The sequence below is a fragment of the Mustela putorius genome, unplaced genomic scaffold (assembly GCF_011764305.1).
Source record: "Mustela putorius furo isolate JIRA1106 unplaced genomic scaffold, ASM1176430v1.1 tig00000813_pilon_pilon_pilon, whole genome shotgun sequence".
NCBI lineage: Eukaryota > Metazoa > Chordata > Mammalia > Carnivora > Mustelidae > Mustela > Mustela putorius.
This window is the reverse complement of record NW_025421485.1, coordinates 6,520,346-6,545,330: the sequence shown is the minus strand read 5'-3', so window position 1 is coordinate 6,545,330 and position 24,985 is coordinate 6,520,346. Positions and strand designations below refer to the sequence as shown.

Here is a 24,985-nt window from a genome sequence, read left to right as displayed (position 1 = left end):
GCTAGGAATCAACGCATGGAAAACGGAATCCCAGCTCCTTTCCCACATTCGGGGGTTACAGTCCGGTAGATAATACTTACCGAGTCCAGGGTTGTCCTCTCAGCTGGGCAGGTGTTGCGATGCGCAAATTTCCCAGCCACACGGAGGCCCTGCGGCAGACAGATAGCCAGTTAGAAGACCCCTGGTCCCTCTTCACCTTGTGCAGGTGTCCAAAATAGGCACAGGGCTCTAAAGGCCCAGTAAAAATCCAACCTTGGCTGATGGTTCATCACCCAGGCCCTGTTGAAGGAGAAAAAAAAAGCAATAATTCTATAGGAATCATTGGAAAGTCAGAGGGGAGAAATCCCAAACCACTACAGGGCCTGCAGTCTGTCAGGACTCACCGCACACTGAGAATTTATCCCAGGAGTCAGGAGAAGGCCCAGAGTGGACAGCCATGGAAGCAGCACCGGAACCATGCTGGACATTCTAGGCCCATGATTCTAAGGTAGAGGCTGAAAATAACAGTTCCGGGCTGCACTGTGTCAAATTCCTAACCCCCACCACCTCGGAATGGGACCATATTTGGAGAGGGAAGCTTTCAAGAGGTAATTCAGGTAAAATGAGGTCATCAGAGTAGACCCTTGTCCAATATGACTGATGTCCTTACAGTAAGGAGGTCAGGACGCAGACTCGCACAGGCCACGTGAGGACACAGAGAGAAGGTGGCTGTCCACACGACAAGGAGAGAGGCCACAGGAGAGACCAGCCCTGGTGACACCTTGATCGTGGAACTCCAGCCTTCCAGAAGGGTGAGACAGTCCTCCTTTGTGCTTAAGGCCGGCGTCTGTAGCTCTCAGTTGCAGCAGTGCTCGCAGAGTCGTAAACCATCATGTATCACCTCTGTGTTTTGAATCTCCTCATTGAGCCATCGGTGTCTGTCCCCGTTGTAAGAGGAGATCAAAAGTCCTTAGAGGAGGAAGCCACAGGCTATGTGTCTCACACGCGTGTGCAAGCACCAACACACACACACGTCCATCCGTCCGTAAAGTTGGCTCCTACCCGTTGAAGCGCCGGTTCCAGCCCACAGGGAATCCCGATTGAGGCACCACCTTGAGAAGGGAGAGCAATCTCCGCGCCTTCCTCCTTCCCGCCTCAGTGCCCGCTTCCACCCGCCCTGCCACCCCAGCCCCGGGAAAGCTGGGCCCCAGGTCATGGCACACTTGACCAAAAACGGCCGTGGCTGCGCATTGGGAAGAGATAATAAATTTCCGTTTCCTTCTCAATAACTAACGAAGTGGATACGACTTCAGGAGCCGGGTCCTGCCACGCACAGAATGTGTCCACGCTTCTGTTTCCGTCAGCTCCGAGGACACGTGTCTGGGAGGCTGTGCTCACTGGGCGGCCCCCACGAGGGCTGAGGCCCTGACAGGGAGCTTGGACGAGGCCCGACGGAGTGGGGCGCCAAGCTGGGCCAGCACCGCCTCTGCAGCAGGGCGGAGAGCCCGTGGTTCTTCCCGAAACGCGCTTCACTTCCTTTCCCTCACAGAAGAATACCTCAGCTGAGCCAGGCGGTCAGAAGGGTCACGAGGCCTGGGACGCCACGGTAGTTCACAGACTACTTACTACTACATGAGGCCACTGCCCCGCGAACAAGCCTTGAGATGAGGTAAAAGTGGGTCTACCCGCCAAAAACATTGAGACTTCTCATGCTGGCTTTTCTCCCTTTTTAAGGTTTCAAAAGATGTCATTTAGTCCCAGCGCTAACGTGGGCTGCTTCCTCTCTGCACAGCTGTACCTGACGAAGACTGTTTCTCCATCCAGTGAAGACCCTCGAAAAAACCCTCCATAAACACAAGTCTTTAATTTTCATGATGTTATCTTATCATAAAAACAACACCACAATAAAAAAATAAAATGAGAATCCAATCCAATAACGTTGCCCCGCGGCCCATACCTTAATAAAAATTAATGTTTCTCTTCATTCAAATGATTCATGTCCATATGCACCCTGAGTTTTTGCATATAAAAGATAAAACATTAAATAGTAAATAACAAGTCGTTTGTTTTTTTCTCTTCGTAACAAATGTGTTTGCCTGGGAAGGGCGTGCGGGGACGGATGTGAGAACGAGCGGAAAGCACGAAGGGTGAGGGTCATGGAGTCGTCAGCTGTCATCAGACGGCCGGGACTGCAAAAGAGTCCCTGCTCTGCCCACCGGTCACACTTGAGGGACCCCCACCGGCAGCTCCAGGACCGGTCACCAGAGTCCCTTGCAATGGGGCCAGCAGCCCACCGTCTGGGACACCGTGCCCTCCGTGCTCCCGCTGGATTACAGACTTGGGTGGGTGAAGCGTGGTCCTATCTGAGAAAAGTTCACCGCCCACATCTGAAACGTCCCCCTGCATGCACTCCTTCTCTCCTCACCCGTATCCGCTCCGGACCGGTCATTCGGCCAGCAGGCCATTCAAGGGGACTAGAGGCTAATTCTCATCCTTTGCAGGAAAAGCGGTTTCCAAGTCCCCTTTTCTCCAGCCCGCGGTAGCCGGCAGCAGCTCAAGGCCCGGGATGGAGGGGCCCCGCTGATCCCGCAGCCTCTCCCTACGCTGCTTCTGGGCTGGAGCTTCCCTGGGAGAGGCTCCCTCTGGCCCTGTGCTGTGGTGTAGACAGCAGCCTGGCAGTGCGGATGCCGCCCGACACCCACTTACCCACTTACCACTCCTCCCCACTTCACCCCAGAGCCCAGCCTGGCTCCGTGAACGGTCCCCCATGCAGGGGGCGGTGGCCCGAAGCCTGGATCCACACCCCGCTCGCAGACCTGCTCCGGCCTCCTCCCCAGGGACTGGCCCTCGTCTCCTCTCCAGGCCAAGTCTTCAGCATGACTCACCCCCTCGCTCGACAGGGGCTCCCAAAGGAGCCCCCAGACTCCTCGGAGATGCGGGGAGAGGTGGGGAGAGGGAAGGGGTATAACAGTGGCCCTCAACCATCTCCGAGGCCCCATGACCAATTCCAGATCATCACAGACCAAGTCAGAACAGTGAAGCATTAGCCTCAAGAAAGGGGTAAACTTTCCACACGGCTCCAGAACCCAGAAATATCCCAGAGTGTTCTACAAGGACCTTTTCATTAGGCTCCCGGCACTCTAGAATCTCCCAAATAATGCTGACACAAGACACATGCACACGGGCAGACACTCAGAGACACACAGAGACACACACACTAACACTTTCGCCGGATTCCATGCAGTTATGTGTCTAGAAATTGCAATATTCCCTAAGCAATAAGAAATTAAATGCTTCTGACTGAATGGAGGAGGCCTGAAGGGGTGGGGGGCATTCGCCCACATACGAGACTAAGTGTTAATTTTGCTCAAGGGAACCTCAGGCCCTGCCGTCCGCATCGCCCCGGGCGGCCCGCCGTCCTGCTTTCTGTCCCCTGCCATCCTCCGTCCCTCTCTCCTCCTCTCCCTCACCTGGAAGACACGGGTGTCTCGGGCACGCGGCCATCAGTCTCCTCGGAAAACTACCCGACTGTCTTGAGACACAGCTGGCACTTGGGATCATGGGCCACGGAGGAGAGGACGGCGGGGCTGACCTGGACCCGGGTGGCAGAGGCTGTCCGTGGGGCAGGCTGGGGGACGCCCTGTGTCCAGGGCCAGTTTGTCACCAAAGGGTAAATGAATATGTGTGACAGCGTGGCCCGTGTGTGCGGGAGCTCCGGGGCATCCCCTGGTGTGTGGCCACGTGTGCACATGTTTGCCGTGAGTGGCTCTCGCGGGTGAGCACGTGTGCGGCGAGTGTGTGAGCACACGTGTGGAGACCGTGAGCAATCGCACGTGGAGAGTGTGTGGTGTGCGCTTGAGGGTGACTGAGGCCGCAGCCGTGTGCGTGCGATGCGTTGTGGGGAGGCCGCAGGTGGAGGGGTCCGGGTGTCCATCCCCAAGCCGGGGAACCACCACACAGCGGGACAGGAGATTAGAGAAACCTCCCCTTCTTGAGCCCTGTGCCCTAGCACGTTGGCAGGTCATCAAGGCCTGGTCATGAGGGATCCCCCAGCCTGAGAACAGCAGAGCTAAAGCTAAAATCCATCGAGAGAAACCACATGGAGAAGCAAGGGCAGAGAAAGTCCCCAGCGGCCGACCACAGGCCCATGAAGACCAAGTACAGTTAGCAGATCACTAAGGGGCAAAGGGACAAATCAGATTCCTTAATCAGGGGCATGGACGCACCTACCAGTGACTCCCGGGGGCAGGGTCCCCTGGCTCTGGCATCAAAAGAAGGGATCAGACCGCAGCCTGCCTCACCGGAGCTATGGGACCTGTTCTAATCGGCCCACGCAGCCGGGCCACCTCGGAAACTAACCAGACTTCCCTCAGACCGTGCTCAAGGGAAGGGCTCAGGTCCACCAAGGCGCTCTGACCATCACGTGCTGGGTAATCGCTAGTCCCTGTTTCCAGAAAGGACCTGCAGCTGCTCCTGACAGAGCGAGACAGCCAACCCGTTTAGAAGCCTAAGAATCTGGAGGAGCGACCCAGAGGCGAGGCAGCGCGGCGCACGGCACCGCGGGACATACGACACCCATGAGTCCGCAGCACGTGGCGCTTGTACCATGTATGGCAAACGCACAAAGGGATACCGCTTTGCCGTGCCATCCAAAAACAGAGCGTTCCTATGAAAACATTCGTTAGCCAAAATGGCATAAAGCAAAGAAGAAATTACCATTAATTTCTATGGGAAAAGGGCTGAGCATTCCCAGACCCCCAAAATCACCTCTCTTACTTAGGCTTTTCTGACACCTTAGAACACCTCTTGTGAACAGATGCACAAAATAAATGAAATAAATCACAGGTGCTCACAGACACAGTTCAAAGCTCTGGGGGGCTGGATGCGGGGATGAGGAGTATGGGTCCCCGGGAAGGTGCTCGGCTGGACCCCTCGCCCTGCTCTTCTGATTTCTTTCAGTTAATGAGAAAAAGTACTAATGTCCCTCCTTCATTAAGCAGGGAACCTCTGCACACTCTCCGACGAAAGTCTGCACCTGGAGGGCAGGAGCAGAAATGCGAGGGGTGGGCAGAGGTGTCCGGAGAGACACGGCCAGGACAGGGCCACCGGCAGGACGTGGGGCTTCAGCGGTCTCAGATCTGAGAGGCAGCCAGGGTCACGGTGCCATCTGCAAGAATCGAGGAATAAGTCAACTGTCCCGGCAATGTTGAGTCGGCCTCCTCCCACAGCCTTCCCAGGAGCCCAGCTCGGTCTTCAGGCCACTGCTCCCACCACTGCCGGTAAGGAAAATCCACGGAGGCCTCACCTGCACACAGGTGAGCCGGGTGGTAGGAAAACACACCCTGCTCTTTTCCACTCCGGAGGAAGAACCAGAAAGGACCCCAATCCCTGCCACCGCAGTGGGGGAGGGCCAGGTTCAGAGAGTCCAGCACTGGGCCCCAAGGGCTCCCCAAGGCAGACCACGTTGGGGAAGCCAGAGTTCAAGGCCATCTGGGGCGGCAGGGAGGGCCTGGGCTCAGACAGACACAGGTGCCTGGGTGGAAGGCGGGATGAGAGACAGGAGGAGCACACGTAGCACCTCAGCCCCGAAGCTTGCTGTCTCCCAGACAGATGCCATTCTCACGGGGCCCAATCACGGGGCAAGGCCAGCTTCTGTGTTTCCGGGTGAAAAACTTTCTTCTTCCATCAGGTCTGCAGGACCTAATCAGAATCCAGGCTCCTGGGGCCGGGACCATAGAGGCCGAGGATCGGGGCCGTTTCAACAACAAGAAAAGGCAACATCAGGAACCCAACACGTGCTGGTTATTCTCACCGACTTCCACGGACCAGAGGCTGCCCCTCACTGTTACCAACTTTCCAAGAACACTGATTCCTTTCTCGAAAAGTTCCCCCAGGGTCAAGATTCTCCTTCAAACCCACCTAACCTCCTCATGGCCAAACTACCCTCCCTGACTTGGCGGGAGGGTCCCACAGTGACCACGGGAGAGCAGGTTTCCTGCTTCTGAGGTTCAGAGCACAAACACCCTCCTGGGCCAAGCCTGCCCCAAGGCCAGCTTAATTGAAAATGACTGACAGAACATTCTAGACACCCAGAGCTCTCAGGACAGCACTTGATTCTCATCAGGGTCTTGGGTGTTGAGTTCCCCCACCACGGTTGAGGTGGGCACATCATGAACTAGGTAAATCCATTTTCCTCAGGGATGAGAACCCAGGCCCCTGAAGGCATTTACCACAATAACGGAGAAACTGGACACGTTCGTCACACTCAGAAATCCCCAGAGACCCACGTTCGCAGTGGTGGTTCGCCATCAACAGCCATCGGGGTTGGGAGGGTGTGGGCTGGTGGCAAGTTTATGGTTACAGAACCATAAAATGGGTAGAATCTTCATGTCTGGAAGAACATTGCACGGAGGGAAAAAAAATTGAATGAGTTTTTTTTTTTTTTTTAACTTGGAAACTATGTCATATCTCTCTGCTCTTTAAACATTTCACAATTCAGAGACCATGAGCATCAGTCCCTTCAATATAGTATGCCTCGTTATTGTTTTATTAAAGATAATTTTTGAAACTTCATTTTCTGAGAAGAAAGGGATGATGAGAAATATGCAGTCCACATTGAGAACAAGGAGTCATTCTTCAATTTAATTCTAAAAATCAAACATAGCAATAAAAGAAGGTAACTTTACCCTCCCCTGACTCAAGAACCATTTACCTAGACTCTTTGCTAAGACATTTCAAAACGTCTGTGGGAGTGGAAGCGTGCTTGCCTGGTGACTGGATCTCCACACACTCCTGAAGGCAGTGCCAATTGTCACAGACTCTTCCAGAAGCAACGGGCCCATGTGTATACCACACAATGTTCTAACTGTTTGACCCAGAAATGGATCTGCTGGGACCCAGCCCTAAGGAAACAGTTTGGAAGAACCAAAATGCTATACGCACGAATCCGTTCACTATAGAGGCACCAGGGTGGCTCAGTGGTTAAGCATCTGCCTTTGGCTCAAGTCATGATCTCAGGGTCCTGGGATCGAGCCTAGTGCTGGGTTCTGTGCTCAGCGGGAAGTCTGCTTCAGATTCTCTCTCTCCCTCTCCTTCTGCCCCTCCCCCTGCTCATACGCATGTGCTCACTCTCTCGCGCTCTCTCCAAATAAAAAACTGTATGTACCCAAACCATGGAACATTGTGCCTCTAATCACAACCGTGATGAAGATAAACGTTTCGGATATATTAGATGACTGAATCAAGTTACAAAATGGATCTTAGTCTGACTCCCGTTTTGTAAAATTAAATATTTTGTCTTTAATTTTAATGTCTTAATTTTTTTCTTTTATATAACAAAAAATATTTGAAAATGGAAGGTGAGCCTAATAATTTAAGCATACAAGTATCTAAGTTTTAAGAGCTAGAACTATAAAGCTCTTAGAAGAAAACATAGCTAAACATCTTCGTGACCTTGGATGGGGCAATGGTGTCTCACATGTGACAGCGAGAGCATAAACAAGCAAAAAAAAAAAGGTAAATTGGACTTCATCAAAATTAAAAACGTGTGTGACAAAAGACACCAACAAGAAAATGAAAAGAGAACCCACGGAACGGGAGAAGATATTTGCAGATGGTGCATCTGACAAGGGGAGAGTACCAGACTATATGGAAGAACTCTTACAACTCGAAAGTGGGCAGAGGGTCTGAGCAGACATGTCTCCAAAGAAGACATACAAATAGTCGCTAAGCACATGAAAACGTGCTCATTAACATTCGTCAGGGAAATGCAAATCAGAGTCACAATGATGGGCGGGCAGGTAACTGAGGGGTGGGAATGAGTCTAATGGAATGAATCATTCCTTGCAGGTCATTTTGACCCCAGATAGCAGATGCAAAGACTCCATACCCTCGTACTTTTGAGTTTCTCACTGACAGCCACAGGAAGGCCCGGAGCTGACCTCAGCAGGGAGTGAACAGAATGCCCTCTCCTTGGGTTAACACAAGGCAATGTTCGCACAGAGATTTCAGATCTCTTGACCTGGCAATCCCATTGGTGTAGAGAGAATGGGGACAAACACTAGGTTTAAATACTCTAAACGAATTAAAGACTGAGATAGTCAAGTGGGAATTTCCAAATCTGATTTTTTTTTTTTTTTATCATAAACCCACACTCTTGACTGGAGTGATTCTTGGGAGGACAGTACAGCTGCTGCGAGTGCGGGTCCTGACCCCCCCAGCCGGGACTCTGCGCGCACATGGTCCCCCGTCTCCCACTTGGAGCCGAAGATCACTTCCTATGGCCCAAGAAAAGGTGCAGGAGGGCTGTCCTCAGCCGCTGACCTGGGCTGAGAGCGCATGAAGCCCCACCTTCGCTCTGGGCTCAGTTAGTGCTCTGAAGCCTCCACTCAAAGCTGTCCTGGCCTAGTGTCGCGTTTAGGGGACGGTGCTGTATACGCAGGCTGCCACAGACCGGGGACAGACTTCACCGTGAACAAGACGGACTTTCCCCCAAGGCGCAGGGTCCTTACCTTCTCCCCAGGTTAACCCAGAACTGACTCCAGGAGTGACGTCGGCTTCGGTAACCCAACCCCAGAGAGGACGGCGGGGGCAGCCAGCAACTGAGACAGAGGGGACGCACCAGTCACTGATCGGGTCCAACCTGCCACTCCCGACAGCAGCTGTGGCCCCGACGCGCCCCGCCCCGACAGATCATCCTGCCACCCCTGTGGCGACACCCAGTGTGGAAAAGGCCCACCCAGCACCGCGCAGGTGGCCTTCCTCGCTCTGGGGCCTGGCTAACAGACCAACGGATGGGACTCTTGGGCTGGGCTGAAAGTGACGCTGTGACTTCCCACAGAGGAGCGAGCCCAATGAGTCTCCTCTCATTCCCGTGTAAGTTCTTCCCATACGAACACGTCAACCAGCCCAGCCACAGGTTCAGGGACACCGAGAGCGGATGAAACCGGGGAGGAGGGAGTGAGAGTTGCCAGACTCCAGCCTACATCCCCGTCATGGAGCCAGATGCTGGGATTCTGCGCTGCCCACGCTGGGCCGCACAATGCCCTAAAGAAGCCCCGTAAAGTGCAAAGCCCGTGTTCCTTGGTTTTGTTTGTTTGAGAGGGAAATCCCCCATTGCAGACGTCCAGGTTAGCGAAGCTGCCTGTGGCCAAGGGTCCCCATGTTCCTACCCCGGCCCTGCAGATGCGAAGGTGGGGTCCTCTCCCGCGAGCCCTTCCACGTTTCCTGAGAAGGGGCCACCGACGACCGCATCTTGAGTACAAATCATTCAGGAAGGACATCGGTGAGGTGTCCACCAGTGGGCCAAGTCCTCCAGCTGGAGTTCCTGTCGTGCCCCGGACAGCATCAATGGGGGCCCCGGCAAGGCTCTTCTCCCGGGGCCCAGGCCTGGCACACTCACCTGTAAAAGGGCTGGGATCTGAGACTCCGAAGGCCCCTGCTGTCCTAACGTCCTCCGCCCTCCCTGCCTGCTGACGTAAGGTCCCCAGCCTGGCCTTGGATGTGCCGAACACTTTCAACGATGACCAGTCTTGACGGCAGGGACAGACGGGTTCAGCAGAGCCAAACCCACCACGGGTCAATGAGGAGTTGCCTGGCCAAATGGAAAACAATATAATCATCTTTGTTGATTTAGCAAGACAGTCTTTTCCTTTATCTCTTGTGAAGAAAAAATACCATCCTTCTTAAACTCATCTGACAGCCAGTCAAGAATTGTTCATTCCACACGGGTCCTGCCACAGCGTCATACAACTCTGGAGGGAAACTGAGGTCTGGCGGGGTCAGGCCCCACTACACTTCAGTGTGCTCGCAGGAGATGCCTCGTGGGTCTGTGGGCTCAGGCCTGGGCAGCAGGTGGAGAGTTCCAGCCAGGGGCGCTCGGGGGGCCGGCAGCCCAGGAAGGAGCAACTGGACAGCAAAGCCAGGAGGACAGACTTCCCATCCTGGTCCTCCAACAGTTAGCCCTGTGCTTCTGAGTGTCGGGCACACAAAGTGGGGTGGGGGTGCTGCCGGGAGCCCCGAGGACACCAGCCAGAAACTTCTGCCACTCCTGGGGGCCCTTTCAAAAAACACCTGAAGCCAGTGTCATGATTGACTGAGAGTAATCACACTCTCCCAAAATAACTTCGAGCAGCACAGCCCCAAGATGGACAGCAGGGCAGGTGATCGGTACAGGCTGTTAGGACGGGAACTTGCAGGAAAAGTCTCCGAGTGTGAGTTACAAGGCCTACAGCAGAAAGTCAAGCTGGCCTGGCCCTCGGCAGCCGAGAGGGACCCTGGAACCCAAGGCAAAGCAAGAAGGGACCCAAGAGGAGTCACCATGGGGTCTGGAACACAGCAGGAAAGCTACAGAGTAGCAGGGCTATGGGTCGGGACGCATGCTGGGGTCAGGTAAGGAAGGGGCCAGAGCGTCCTCACTGGAGGAAGTGGCTAAGCCATCTAAGCAGAGCTGGACAGGTGGCCGGGAACCGGGAGCCCGGCCTGCCTCCCCTGGGATCAGATTAAATTGTCTGCACCAGCCTGGACAAAGTCACCGGCTCTCCGACACGGAGCAGGGGCTGGAACGGAGAAGGCAGCAGGGACCCTTGCAGGAAGGAGGGTGCCAGGGCGGGCAGTGGGCAGAGGCCAGAGCCGGCTCGGGACCACATTTCCCCAAAGGTCACTTGTCTCCAGAGTCACCTCTTAGGTCCTCCCTGGCCCTCCCTTTCTCTCCGCAGGCTTCCCAAAGCCTCATTCTGCTTCCCCGCCTCCGAGCTCCTGGATATCATCATCAGACACAGACGCACCTCAACCTTTATGCCGATCTCTTTTCTACATCCTCGACTGCATGTCAGCCTCGGAAACCCCCGCGAGGCTGGCCTTGCTCTCTGCATCTTTCCAGTGAGGAGGCTGAGGCTGAGCAAGGTCACCAGCCTGCCCGAGGCCACCAGCCTCCCCGAGGTCACCAGCCTGCCCGAGGTCACTAAGCTGCCCGAGGCCACCATCCGGCCCGAGGTCACCAGCCTGCCCGAGGCCACCAGTTTGCCCGAGGCCACCAGCCTCCCCGAGGTCACCAGCCTGCCCGAGGTCACTAAGCTGCCCGAGGCCACCATCCGGCCCGAGGTCACCAGCCTGCCCGAGGCCACCAGCTTGCCCGAGGTCACCAGCCTACCCGAGGCCACCAGCCTGCCCGAGGTCACCAGCCTGCCCGAGGCCACCAGCCAGTGAGTGGCAGTGGTGCTAATGTAATGAGCACTTTACAGATGCCGTGTCATCAAATCCCGTCCCATTCCCTTTGAGGCCAGCGTTTATCTTCCTCATTCAGCCTCGGGAAACTTGGAGAGACTGAATAACTTGTCTATACTCCTCCAGGTAGATTCAAGCAAGAATCCATTCAGGTCACGTCTGAATCCGAAGCCAGTGTTCTCCCACTCGACTATGATCACCTCTAGCCACCGTCTCCCTCCCTGCTCCCTGTAAGTTGTAGGACTCCCCACCCTCAGCCCCCGAACAGTTTCAGGGAACATTCTGGGCCTGCAGGCTTGGGCTGGGTACCACCGGCTCTTTGAGCCAACACTACAGGAGCCGAGTGCGCCCCCTTCGCTCATGATGATGGGGTCATCGACCCGCTAACTCTGCCACACCCCCCCCGTGTGCCACCACCCCAGCAAGAACCCTAAACTGGGCCCTGCATGGTGACATGCATGCTGGAGCTTCTGTTTACCGGCCCTTTGTCCTGGGAAGGGAAGATCAAGGGACAAATCCCTCGATGGCCTCTCCTTGGGACAAAAACGAGCACGAAATCCCTACTGATATGATAACTTTGGTGTGCGCACGAGAAAGAGAGAGAGAGAAGTCTGCGGAGAAAGAAGCTACCGGCCCTCCTTGATGAGGGCCCGTTGGAGGCCCTCAGACCACGTGTCTGCGGCTGCCTGAGCAAAAGACCGGCAGACCCCTCAGGCCCGGTCCCTTGGTCAACTCCGCATAAACCAGAATGTTCCACTCAGGATCACTACAGTAGGAGAAGGATACTGGACCTTTCCACATTTTGAAAATATGCCAGAACGTCAGATAATCGGGCCTGCTTGAATAACAATGAGGCTCCCTTTTTCCATTTTAACCAGTTTCTTTCAGGCAGATGATGCAAACACGGTCTCACTCATGTGGTGAAGAAGAAGGTCAATAAAGCCACGTTTTTGCCCTAGCTTGAGACCCCTACGCAGCCGGTCCGTGAGGACCACATGCTGACGCACTCAGGTAAACTGAGGCCCTGTGGGTTTCCGCTCTGGCCATGGCAGGGCTCCAGTGTCTGAGGAGCAGATGCAGGGCTGGAGGTAGGGTTTCTGCAAGACCATCGTGAGCGCCAAGAGCAGGGAAGGAGCCTGGGCCCTGGGCTGCAGACACTCAGAGCTGCACAAAGGGGGCAGGCCAGGCACTTCCCGTGTCCTCTTGCCACCTGCGTGACCTTGGATGGGGCTGGACTTCGCCTCTGTCCAGGATCCCGCAAGTAAACGTAGAGGAGGGAGAACATGCATGATGGACTGTGTGTCCCCCCCAGGTGCCATGCCCATGTGCACCATGACGGTGACCGTGCTGAGCTGAGGGTGGCTACACACAGCATTTCCCACCGGAAACTGCACCCTGATGTCTGGACTCACCCAACCTCTCCCCAACTCAACAGAGGCGCGCACAAAATCAATCAGCAGATTACTCCCGCGTCCTGGGCACTGGCTGTGTTCGTTCAAGGCTCTTGCGTGTCCCTCACGAGGACTCTCCTGCGTCTCTGGGTTGCAAAGTCATGGGGAAGGAAACAGAATCTGGAAAGTTGGGTCACTTGCATAAATAGGCTATGCTTGAAGACCCACTTTTTCTAGTGAAGAGAGGAGCGAAGGTACCATTCCAGGTAGGAGAAGCGGGACCCGCTCAGAGAGCCCCAGTTCCTGCTTTTCTTCCCGTCCGCCCCAGCGGACAAGGCCAGCTGGTCCCACACGGCCACCACCCGAGGAGGCAGGCTCGGGTCTGGCACACACCATAGAACTCTGCCACATCGGCGCTCAGTAAAGAGTAGGCTGCAAGCTTCGGGCTTGTTCTGGAAGCACCGCCCATGCCAGCCAAGCCCAGGGACCTGGGAAGTTAGGGACGAGCTCCAAGCTGGCCAAAGCCAGCCGTGGCTGAGTGGGTCTGCCTCAGGCCCACAAGAAGGCTTGGGCTGTCCTGCTGTTTTTCATTCACCGGTTGGTTTGCTTTGGCTTTGATCTCTAACAGAGCATGTCTATAGTGTTACTCTGAAGAGAAAGTGTCCTTTTTCTGCTTAGAAAGCCCCAGACATCTTCCTTTTTCCCTCCAGTGCACGACCAGGAGGTCCCACCTCAGGACTCAGAAGACAGGAAAAGACCAACGTTTCACTGAGGATGTTTCCAGCTGAGACGTGGCTCTTGTGGCTCTTTCAGATCCCAGGAGAAACACTCAGCTTGCTGCCAGAGATAATAAAGTCTGTTGTCAAATACTGAGAAATGAGAGCGCTTGATCGCCAGAGCCCTGGTGCTGCCCACCGCCCAGAAGCAGTGTATTCTCCCAGCATGATTCCGTTACTGGTTCTCCTGGAACCTTGAACTTCTAACGACCCAGGGTGACCCGGTCTGACCCTCGATGTTGGTGATAACGAAACTGAAACCTGGGAAGCGGGGGCTGGACCAAGGTCACGGAGGTGTTGGATGCAGAGCCGAGAGTGGTTGGGCCTTCAGTCATTGCCTGTTGTGGGCTCCGTGGGGTCACCCCAGAGCTCACAGGTGGAGTCCTAAGCCCCAGTTCCTCTGACTGTGCCTGTATTTGGAGACAGGGCTCTCAAAGAGGCAATTAAGGTAAAATGGGGTCATGTGGGTGGGCCCTAATTCAGTATGACTAGCGTCCTTAAAAGGAGATGAGGACACAGAGCGGGAAGACCCAGTAAAGACATGGAGAGAAGATGGCCGTCTACAAGCCAAGGAGAGAAGCCTCAGTAGAGCCAGCCCTGCCAACACCTCGACCTTGGACTTCTGGCTCGTCTTTGTTAGGGCAGCCCCAGGACACAGCTACAGTGCCTTTCTCTGCTTCCCCATGACAAGGCAGCCATTTAGGGAGTGCTAGTTTTAAAGTACATCACTTTGCACACTTACTGAAATTAATGAAATGTTGAGGGAAGCAGGTTTCATTAGTAACTGTCGTTCAGGAGAATCCCTGGGATGCTGCTCGTATGGGGCAGGTGGTGGTGATAAAGTCATGGAAATGGCTCTTCCAGGTGACTGGTGAGCTCTCTATGCATTTGGTTCCCAAAGAAGTCATCCAGAACGTTCCAGGCGGCAAGGACAGCCCTGGAGTGACTGTCTAAGGGCAAGAGTGCTCACTGTTAGGACAGGATCATTCAATTGTTTGAACAAAATATAGTGAAAGTTTCATGAGTTTTCTTACCTCTCAAGTTCAGAAATAGAGCAAGAAGAGAAGCCTGGGGAGATTTCGGAAAGACATATGGAGGCAGGCGAGGAGAAGGTTGAAAAAAACCAGAAAACTGCCCCACATGTGTGTCTGACAGAACTTTAATGACCAGTGTTTTGCAGACGAAGACTGCCATGAAGAAGAATGCCATCGGTGACAGAGGCCACACACATGGGCTACAGGTCAACCTGCCTCCAACACGTGCAGGCTGTGCGGGTTTGGGCAAGTCCCCTAACCTCTCTGTGCCTCGGTTTCTCCATTATGTTTTTAAAGAAAACCCACAGTAGTGCTTGTCTCACAGGACAGCTGTGAAGACCCAGTGAGTTAAAACATGTAAAGCTCTTCTTAGCGCCATGGTCGGCACATGGAAGCCGCACTCACCTTCAGTTGCAGGTCGGGTCAGTCTCTCAGAGAAGCAGTTACAGGGAAACGCAGCACGTGTTCTGATGAAGGGCTCTGGAAGCCCGGAGAAGAGAGCTTCCGTCTAGGCCACTACAAGCTGGCTCTGGCGGGCCGATCGGGGGCTGTGTTCTGGAAGAGAGACCTCCAGAAGACGAAGTTGGGGGACTCGAGAAAATGTCACGCCGTTTGGGGAACCACAAGGAGTGTGTGGCCTTTAGAGCTGAGGAGGGCACTGGGAGACGAGAGCAGAGAGGCTGAGACGGGTCGGCCACCAAAGCCCACCCCCCCGCCCCGTCGTTGCCCAGAGAATGGACAGAATGCCCGGGGCACAGGAGTCAGGCCTCAGCAGGTTTTGAAGCAGGACGTGGCAGGGTCCACAGAAGAGGGAGACATTCCCACGGCTCTGAGGAGGCCCAGAGAAGGAAAGGGACTGCCCGCGGGGACAGACGTCCGGGCAATGGCCACAGGCCCAGGTAGAAATGACAGGGGCTGAGGTGAGGGCCGTGGCCGTGAGGGTGGCGGCCGAGGCAGAAGAACAGGGGCCTGGCAGAGGCGAGGCTGGGGGCAGCAGCTCATCTCCTCCCCCAGAGCACACAAGGCAGGCGGTGAGTGGGATGGGGCAGAGGGGACATCAGCCTCTCCCAGGCTTCTTGCAGGATCCTCGGGTCCCTTCTCGCCCTTTTGCTACAGTCCGAGAAGGCGTGGGCTCGGGGCAGCACCGCCGTGGCCGGAGCTCCCTGGAGGACAGCTGCAGGCCTCAGGCCCAGCCGCGGCGGACGGCCCGTGGGCAAGACACCCCTGTTTACTGTAGCAGCCCCTGAGACCCGGGGATCTGTCACACCGCAGAGCCCACCCGAGCACGCGGCAGGGGGATCAGAGCAGCGGTTGCGGGGCCGAGGACAGAGGCGAGTCCAGGAGGAGCATGTGGGCCCTGGGGGAAGCTGGTGCCGCCGACTCGGGCAGGAGATGCCGGACACTAGGCCTCCGCTTGGACCGCAGACACGAGCGTCTGGGAGCTCCCAGCAGGAAGCGGAGGACCACCGCGGCGCGGGTGTGAAACCCGTCGGGGAGATCCGGGTGTGTGTGGCGGACCGCGGGCAGGGAGCGCTAAGAGCTAAAGGGAAGAAGAGTCTGGAAGAAAGGCCATCAGCAGGGACAAGAGGGACCCAGCGAGGTGTCCCTGATGGAAAGACATTGAACACGAAGCAGGACAGAGCACGGCAGGAACGGGGAAGGAAACCAACCGACCCCCAGCACGGCCCCAGGGGGCTCTCGGTGCCCCAGGTGGAGGCCCGCTGCGGATACTGCCCCCTCCCCAGGGCGCAGAAGGTGCCAGAAATCCAGGAACAGAGGGGGCGACGCGGGCCGGGATTCAACCAGGGATAACGCTCGGGCAGGGAGACGGCAGGTGTTTCCGACAGCCCCGCCCCTGAGGCGCTAGCGGGGCGAGATAAGGCAGGTTCAGAAATAACTCACTGGAGGCAGACAGACGGGAACAAGTGCCCCCGAGCCCGGCAGATAATGAATGCACCAAGGGGCTTCCAAAGGGAGATGACCTCCAGCTGGAAGAGATCGGGAAAGAACCCTTTGAGGCAGGGCCCGTGGGGTCCAGGCCTAATCGCTGGGGGCCAGCGTCGCCTCCAGGTTCAGGAATGACGGTGTCTCTCCGTGGTCTCGCTCTGCTCAGCGGCTGCCACCGCCACAGTGAGAGTTCTGTGGCTGAACACCCTGTGCTCCTTGCGTGAACGACAGCATCGCGCGTGGAGTGCGGTCAGGAGAGCGGACTGGGGGGTCTCCACGGGCACTCCTGGATGGCGGGAGCAAAAGGGGTCCGAGCAGGACCCCAGGACGAAGTGAATATTTATGCCACATGCAGTGGGCCAGACTGGCAAGGACCACCGTACCGGCTTTGGCGATTACAGGCCGCACCCAACACCTCTGCCCAGGCCGCTGTAGCCAGACACCGCGAGCAAGATGGCCTAACCCAACATCTGTCTGCTGCTGGGCCAGGGCGGGAAGAGATGGGGCACCCGCACAGCCGGGTGCGGGTGAAGGCCCCTTCCCGGCTTACACACGCCACTTCTTTGCCCTGTCCTCACAGGGTGCAGGCAGAGATCGCCTCAGTGGGTCTCTTTTTATAAAGGTACTAACCCCATTCACGGGGACCCCACCCTCACAATCTAATCTGCTCCCAAAGACCCCAATCCCACTCCACGAGGGTATGAAATGAGGGGAAGAGCGGGACATAAGCCTTCAGTCCCTGGCACTCCCTGATAAACCCCCTACTGGATAGTGAGGACTCCAAGACATAAGCGTCACTTCCCAGATCTTCTGAATAATCAATCAGTTCAGAGCATGAAGGACATATTTTTTTCTAAAAAAGAGAAACAGTTCACATAATGAACGGATAGCTGTTTATTTAGAAAAAATATAAACTTTTTAAAATGAAACGGAAATGGGCACAAAAATCAATAACTTTTTTAAAGACTTTCTTAAAGGTTTATTTATTTTGGGAGAGAGCGAGAGAGCATGTGAGCGGCGGCAGGGAGGGGCAGAGGGGAAAAGTCTCAAGCAGACTTCCGGGGCCTGAGATCACAACCTGAGCCGAAATCAAGAGTTGGACGCTCAACGGACTGAGCCTCACAGGCACCCCAATCTCTAAAGGTATTTCTGCAGGACGCCTGGATGCCTCAGTCCACTATGCATCTGCTCAGGTCATGATCCCAGGGTCCTGGGATCGAGCCCCACATCCAGCTCCCTGCTCAGCGGGGAGTCTGCTTCTCCCTCTCCCTACCCACTGCTCGTGCTCTCTCTCACTCTCCCTCTCTTTCCCAAATAAATAAATAAAATCTTTTTTTAAATTATTTTTGCATCTCTTAGCTTGATTTCTTCACACTACCTTTTGGGGTCTCGGGTGAGAAAATAGAAGCATAAGGTTTGGGATCGACCTGAGGTCACAAAGCCAACTATGGAAGGACAGGCTTGCTTCCGATACAGCGCTGCGGGAAAGATGCCCACCATTCTAGAATCATAGCTCTAGCTGACTCTTGGGGAAGGGCTCAGAGGAGACAACTCCTAGGTGTTACTGCTTTGCTACTGTGTGCACTAGCCTCCCAACACAATGACCACGTCCAGGGTTGAATCCTTGAGCCACAGCCTCAACAAGGCCTGAGGGCCAGGAGTGAGGGAGGAGGGAGCCTTGCAGATCACTCGTCCTCCACCTGCCACCGTGGGAGCCTACCGGGGTGTCACAGAGGGAGCTGAGCTCGGCACAAGGAACTTGCTAGAGTTGGATGCCACAGTCCCCAGCAGGGGCTGCAGGTCTCCCCAGTAAATCAAACCCCGCTTTCTGCCAACGCAACCTTCCTGCTTTACCCTCTCTGGGGGTCGGCATCCCCCCTCGCCCAATACCGAACTTCTAAACTTAGAACTCCTGTTGGCCTCCTCCTCCCCAAGCACACACACATCACAACCTGTGAGGGCTGCTTCCAGCCCCTATTCCTTCCATCCGCAAGAGCAATTTGCCCAGAGGTTACTCTCTGGAAGCAGAAGCATGTGGCCTGGTGTCTTTTGATTTGGGAGCCGATCAGCTGGAAAAAGGTATTTTGCAAGGCTCAGCGGAAGGAGACCCTCCCCTCCACTAGCCACTTCGCAGACATATGGCCTGCTTTCCCACCAGTTAGGAAGTGATTATTGGAGCAGCACAAACAGATTTCTTTGTCAACGTGGAGGTGTGATTTTCTCAGGTTTTGTGAGAACACACACGTACATATTTTTACCAACCCAATCTGTTTTCCAGCAACCCAGGGGCCGCAGGGTCTGGGAGACCAACATGAATATTTGGGAGGCACAGAGGGTTGCCTGGTGAAGTCTCTAGAAGCTTCAAGCACACCTGAGCTGACAGGAGTCTGAACCGCCACAGAGGAGGCCCTCGGGTCAACAAGTCGTGAGCTGGAGGAAAGGTGGGCTGCCACGAGAAGCACAGGCCTGGAAGCAGGGGCCCCACGTCCACTCTGGGTCCGCGGACAGCCTCTTCTCTTCCTACCTGCCCAGGCTCTCACCTGTGACGGGAAGGACCCCACAAAGCTGCCTCGTGCACACAGAACCCTACCACAGGGCTCCTCGGCGACATAGGGCCAGAACTTTTTTTTAATTCACTATTGCTGGTGTAGCACTAAGATCTCTTTGAAATAAAATTTAAGGCTTGCAAGAGACATTAGGGCAAAGAGAGCAGATGTGTTAAAGATACCACATTCCTTTATTTCCATTACATCCCTAATTACCTTGACAATCAAAAACTTTTTTTGTGTTGCTTTACAGTATAGATCTGTGCTATCCGATATGGTAGCCAAATCACATGAGTTACGCTGCATTTTTATTAAACAAATTCAAAAATGTAGTCTGTCCTTTGCACTAGCCACATCACAAGTACTCAGTAGTTGCACATGACCGGCGGCTCTCATACTGAAGAGCGGAGATAAAGAACATTTCCATCATCACCGAAAACTCTACTGGACAGTGCTCGTAGAGACCCCCAAGGAGCAAAAGCTATTGGGGAAAGCGCCGCGGGAAAATGCTGGAACCTGGAGGCGTGGGGTGGGTAGTAACTGGCTGGACCAGTAGTAAAAAGCTAAATCCTAAACCAGAATTGGGAGGCGCTATGGAGGCTGCTGACCCTTGACATCTATCGGGTCTGGGCAGCCGTTCAAGGCACCTGCCCAAACTCTCTGGAAAAAAGGCTAAACCAAGGTAACAAACTCTGTTGAAAGGACTAAAAACTACGTGTCTCCTTTACCTTGACAAACATGCCTTCTTGATAACATAAGAGGACAGTGTATTAGCTTGCTGGGAATGCCCTAGCAAGCTACCAGCAAACAACACAGTTCTGGAAGCTGGAAGTCTGAAGTCAAAGTATGGATGAGGCTGGTTCCGTCTGAGGGCTTTGAGGGATAAACAGCCCCATGCCTCTCTCCTAGCTTCTGGTGACAGCCAGCAAGCCTAGCATCCCATAGCTTATAGATGTCCCCTTCACCATGTGGCGTTGTCCTCACATCTCTGTCTTTACATGGCCCTCTTATGAACACACCAGTGGCATTGGCTTGGGGACTCTCTCTACTCCACTATGACTTTATCTTAACTAATGACATTCTATAAGGACCATATTTCTAAAGGTCACAATTTGAGGTGCTGGGCATTAGGACTTCAATACAACTTCCTTGGAGGACAAGGTAAGCCCTAAGAACCAGACTGAAGTTGGAGTTTGCAGACATCTCCGGGTGCTGCATCAGAACGCCACAGCACGAGAAGAGCCCCTGCTTCGGACCCTTCGGTTCCTTCCCGCCACCCCCCCCCGCCCCGCTCTTCCATGGTTGAGAGGCCTTGTCATTGTTCCCTCCAGACCTCCCACACACCAACACCTCTCATTAGAAAGACCAAAGATAAAAGAGAGGAAATAGAGCAAAACTCAAAGGCTTAGTTCAAGAAGTCCCATGTTCGGAAAGAGAGTTTCAGAGATAGAGAAAGAAATCAAGGGAAACGGAAGAAAGAAAATCATCAAGATGTAATTTAAGAGGGGCCTGGGTTGTTTAGTCATTAAGCATCTGTTCTTGGTTCAGGTCATGAGCCCAGGGCCCTGAGATCGAGCCCTGCATCAGGCTCCCTGCTTATGTTCCCTCTCTGGTTGTGTCTTTCTGTCAAATCAATAAATAAATCTAAAAATTTTTTTAAAAAGATATAATTTAAGAACACTTCTGAGACCCGAGAGACATGAGTTTCCAGCCTAGGACCCACTGAGTGCCTGGCATGATAGATGAAACAGACTCACCCCAAGACAGTAGCAGGACATTTAAGAACACTAAGGATAAAAAGAAAATCCTACAAGCTGTCAGGGAGATAAAAATAGGTCCCATACAAAGGATCAGGAATAAAAATGGCTTTGATTCTCAAGAGTAACCCGAATGCTAGATGACAATGCGACATGGTCTTCAAAAATCTGGGAGGAAACTACTTCAAAACCAGAAAGTACCAACTAAGCGTGAGGTACAGTGAAGATAGTGTCAGTCATGCAAGGTGTCAAAGTATTTACCTCCCACACACCTCAAGAAGCTATTAAATTTGTTCCACCAAAGGAAGAGAAAGAACTATGAAAATAGACATGAAACCCATCCCAAGACACAATCTAAGAGTAAACTTGGGACTTCCAAGCTTAGCTCCAACATGTAAATAGCTTGGGAGTTGTCACCCGCCACTCTTACAACAGGAACAATCTGGAAAACTGAGAAACATGACTTTTCTGGGACTCCTCAGAGGCTGGTGTCGCAGGACAAACCACCACCCCTGAATTGAGAGAGACAAGGTATATACAGCCAAGATCTTACATAGAGAGCCAAAGCCACAAACTGGAGTCATAAACTGGTAGGAACACGTAAGTGGTCATTTTGACAAATTGCTAGAGGCTGAGTGTGGGCTAGCCTAAAAGAGGGAAACCCCCGGGGCTACAGGATTGGTGGGCTTTCACATTGTGGGGGAGGGGGAGGCTTAATCTCCAGGAACCCTACCAGGTTCTCATAATGAAGAATTAAGGAAGATCCATGCCATGGTTCTGGCAGGAGGAGGGAAGGTGGTCAAGTGTGATACTCCCCAAGCACTCTCCCTGATAAATGCCAGTTCTCCAAGGAAGAAGACTGCCAGGGCTCTCCCAGCTGGGGGAGGGGCGTGTCCCCCAGCACAGCACCCTCTAGTCTCTCCCTACTGCCTGCCAGGGAAATGGTGGGGGAACACTGTTAACAGTGATCCTTGCTTCACAGAAATAGATTGGGGACACAGACATAGCATGCTAACACTAATCGAAAGAAAGCTGGAACAGCTATATTAATTTCTGACAAAGCAGCAGACTTCAAAATAGGGAAGATTATCAGGGATAAAGAAGGGCCTTACATAATAATAAAGGGGTCAATTTGCCAAGAAGACGAAGAAGGCCCTAACATGTATACCCCTAATAACAGAGCATCAAAATACAAAAACCTACAGAAATGCAAGAAGCAAATACATCAACGGTCACAGCTGGAGATCGCAACTTTCAATCAGCAAATGACAAATACAACAGCAGAAAATCAGCAAGAGGACAGATGGCCTAAAGGGTGAGTGTGAACTACTTGACATTTATAGAAGACGCCATCCAACAAGAGCAGAATACATTTCCTTCTACAAGAATATAATTCAGTTTCTAGGAAGGTGAAAAACAGCAAAACTGATCTGTGTTATTAGAAGTCAGGACAGTGGTCACCTCTGGAGAGCAGGAGAGGGACAGTAATTAGGAGAGATATAAGGGATGCTTCTAGAATACTAGGAAAGTTCCATTTCTTGACAACTGCATGTACACCTTGTGATAATTCATCAAAATATGTATGTATTATGCTCTGTGTGCTTTTTTCTTCGCAGATAATGCTGCCGTCAATTTTTCCAAAGAGAAGCAGAGGACTTCCTGGGGACGATGGAGTTGTCTGGAGGACACACAGTGCAGATGCCCAGAGCGCAGCCAGCCCACTGCTCGGAGACTCCAGAATCAGTTACCCCAGGAGGATGAAATGGACCTGCTTCAAAAACATCTAGACTCGGAAGGAGAGGACAAGTGTCCCAAAGAGATGGAAATGGAGCCATGTCTCCACAGATCGCAAAAGAGTGCAGATGCTCTCAAAGAACTTTCTTCTCTCCTCAAGGAGAAAAGAGCAGGGCTAGGGAGATGGTTGATGAGTCTGGCCAGTTTCAGGGGATGTGGCAGACACAGCAAGAACTCCCAGGCTCCCTGGCGTGCTCTCGACCTGTAGAATGGAATCGAAGGAACAGAATTTTTTTTTTTCTTTAACACCCTTCCTTTTATTAGGGTGTATTAGGGTGTATTACCGATCGCCGTGTGACTGAGTGGGGCTCCTTTCAGGAGAGAAAACAATGTCTCTACTCAAATTTCTCCAGTTCCTCAAGACAGGAGTTAATTCCAAAGTCGGTTTCAGTACAGAGCTAATCACACCCATAACCCACTCGCTTTCTCTTTGCATTCCTCCCACCTCTGTGATGTTATAAATGGCTTATTTTCCATTTCTATAACGTTTTTTATAATGGGCAGAAGTCAAGAGAGCAGAGAGAAATGAAATTATTAAATGGTCTCGACCCTCTTTCTCCATGTCCACATGTACTCATTCATCCGTCTTTTCACTAAAGGTTTGTTGATGACTGTGAGAACGAACCAGTGAAGAAACAGACGATTTTCCTCGGAGCTGCCAGCTCCTAACAAAACGGAACGCCTTGACCTGCTGGCTGCACCTTTGTCCCTGTCAGCGGCTGATGGCAAAGAACCCGAAATAGTCTAGCCGCCTACATCCGAAGGACGGGAGAGATACAGGCGAGGGAACTCAGCAACTACAGAAATCAACCATGAAAAATCAGGAGAGTTTTCCTTTTCCTGGAAACATTTTTATAATTAACCTACAAACCTAAATTCTGTGGAAAAGAACCCAGTGCAAAATCCCCAAGTAGTAATAAAATTCCCACTTCTTAGGTTCACATTTCAGGCCTGCCTCAATATTAACTTCTCATTTCCTCCTCGCCTCTGCTCATCAGGAGTGAACTAAATACAATCTTCAAACCCGTGACCTTCAATTTAATCCCAGGTCTCTAGGGGGCTTTCCTGCTTTTGTAGTCTGGCCACCTCATTACACAGATAAGAAAACCCAGGCCCAGGGAGACAGCAAGTTGCCCAAGGTCACCCAAGGTCAGAGGTGCAGCTGGGACCAGAACCCAAGCCTGCCTGTACCTACATTACCTCCATGAGAGGAAACCGAGTGGCTCGTGGTGCCCGTGTCCTTGCAGCAACGTGATGACCCGGGACTCGGTGCTCGCCCAGCCCCACTGCCAGCCCCGAGAGCTGCAGCAAACCTCCTCCGCCCCTCCTCAAAGTTCAGAGCTGCCCCTCCCTCTGCCACCTGCATTCGGCTTCACCTCCGGAGGAAACAGAAGCCCCCGCCCTGCTCCACCAGGGCCCACCTCCGTCCTCCTCCCCGTGGCCAATCCCCGGATCCCTCCGGCCCTGACCTCCCCCTTCCCACTCCTCATGGCCCTCATGGATGAGTCACCTGGGCTTCCACCAGCCTTTTGCAGCTCACCTGCAAGCACGCTGGCTTCTCATCCTAGAACAGCACACACGTGCTCTAGGGCTCTCTGCCCTTCCGGGTCGGCCTCCTGTGAGAGCTGCCTGCCCCTCCCCGGCCTCTCCCCTGCCTTCCCGCCCACCCCACCTCTGCCCACTGCCCCTCCCCACCCCCTTAACTCCAAAAGACACTCCCTAGTTCTTTGCCCCTAACCTGTCAGATGAATCCCACCCTGCGGACCAGGACCACCTCTTCCAGGGAACCCTCTCCCCGCACTGTCGCCGGAAGAGCCCCTCTCGGGGTCTGCTTGCCCCTGGGTCGTCCTCCCTCAGCGCACCTGCCCAGCTTCATCTGCGGTAACCCTGCAGCTGGGTCCGGGCCCTCCTCTCTCGTTTCACTCTCTCCCTGGAGGTGAGCGCCCCCTCCACGGCCCCAGTTACTGTCCCATACCCCAGCCCCCAACGTCCAGCCTGAATACACCTCCCAGATGCCACACGATCATCCCCCAGAAACTTCACACTCACCTTTTCCATACCCTCCACACACTCTCTACTTCTCCCTTCCCTACAACCTGTCCCTCAATTTCCTCCCCTGCATGGCTCGCCCCTCCCTCCCTTGCCCACCAGTCTCCCTTTGTGCCGAACCGTCTGGACTTGGGGCTTCACACACGCTGTTCCCTCTATTGGAAACACGGTTCCTCCTTTGCCATCCCCTCCCCCAACTGTGAAATGATGAGGCCCTAAGTCCCAGGTCTCAGCTGAGATGCTACGTCTTCCACGGACCTCTGCCATCTCCCCCAGGTGAGCAGTAGGAGCGCCTGCCCCGGGTCCGTACCCCCCCCCCACGGCCCCCACCCTGGAGCTGACATCTGGGTTATTCAGTGCAGGAGAATGTGAGACCGTGTCTCCCTTGCTTGTCATGACATTCTCAGCTACAAACACAGACCTGGTTCAGAAATGTTCCGGTTGGTTCAACCCTTAGTTGCACAAAACAGATGTTCACCTCACTGGGTT

At 53.8% G+C, this 24,985-nt stretch overlaps 1 long non-coding RNA gene across 3 annotated transcripts in view; it reads right to left on the bottom strand.

The window, feature by feature from the left end:
- LOC101672289 overlaps positions 1-24,985 on the bottom strand; it is a 36,038-nt gene that overhangs the window by 1,555 nt on the left and 9,498 nt on the right. The window contains exons 1-2 of one of the 3 annotated variants that reach the window (XR_006608073.1): positions 384-9,369; positions 81-279 (exon numbers count right to left, since the gene is read on the bottom strand). This is a non-coding gene — a long non-coding RNA (uncharacterized LOC101672289). Of the gene's footprint in view, positions 1-80; positions 9,370-24,985 lie in introns of those variants that run through there. The other 2 variants (XR_001178386.2, XR_006608072.1) reach the window with 2 other exon arrangements.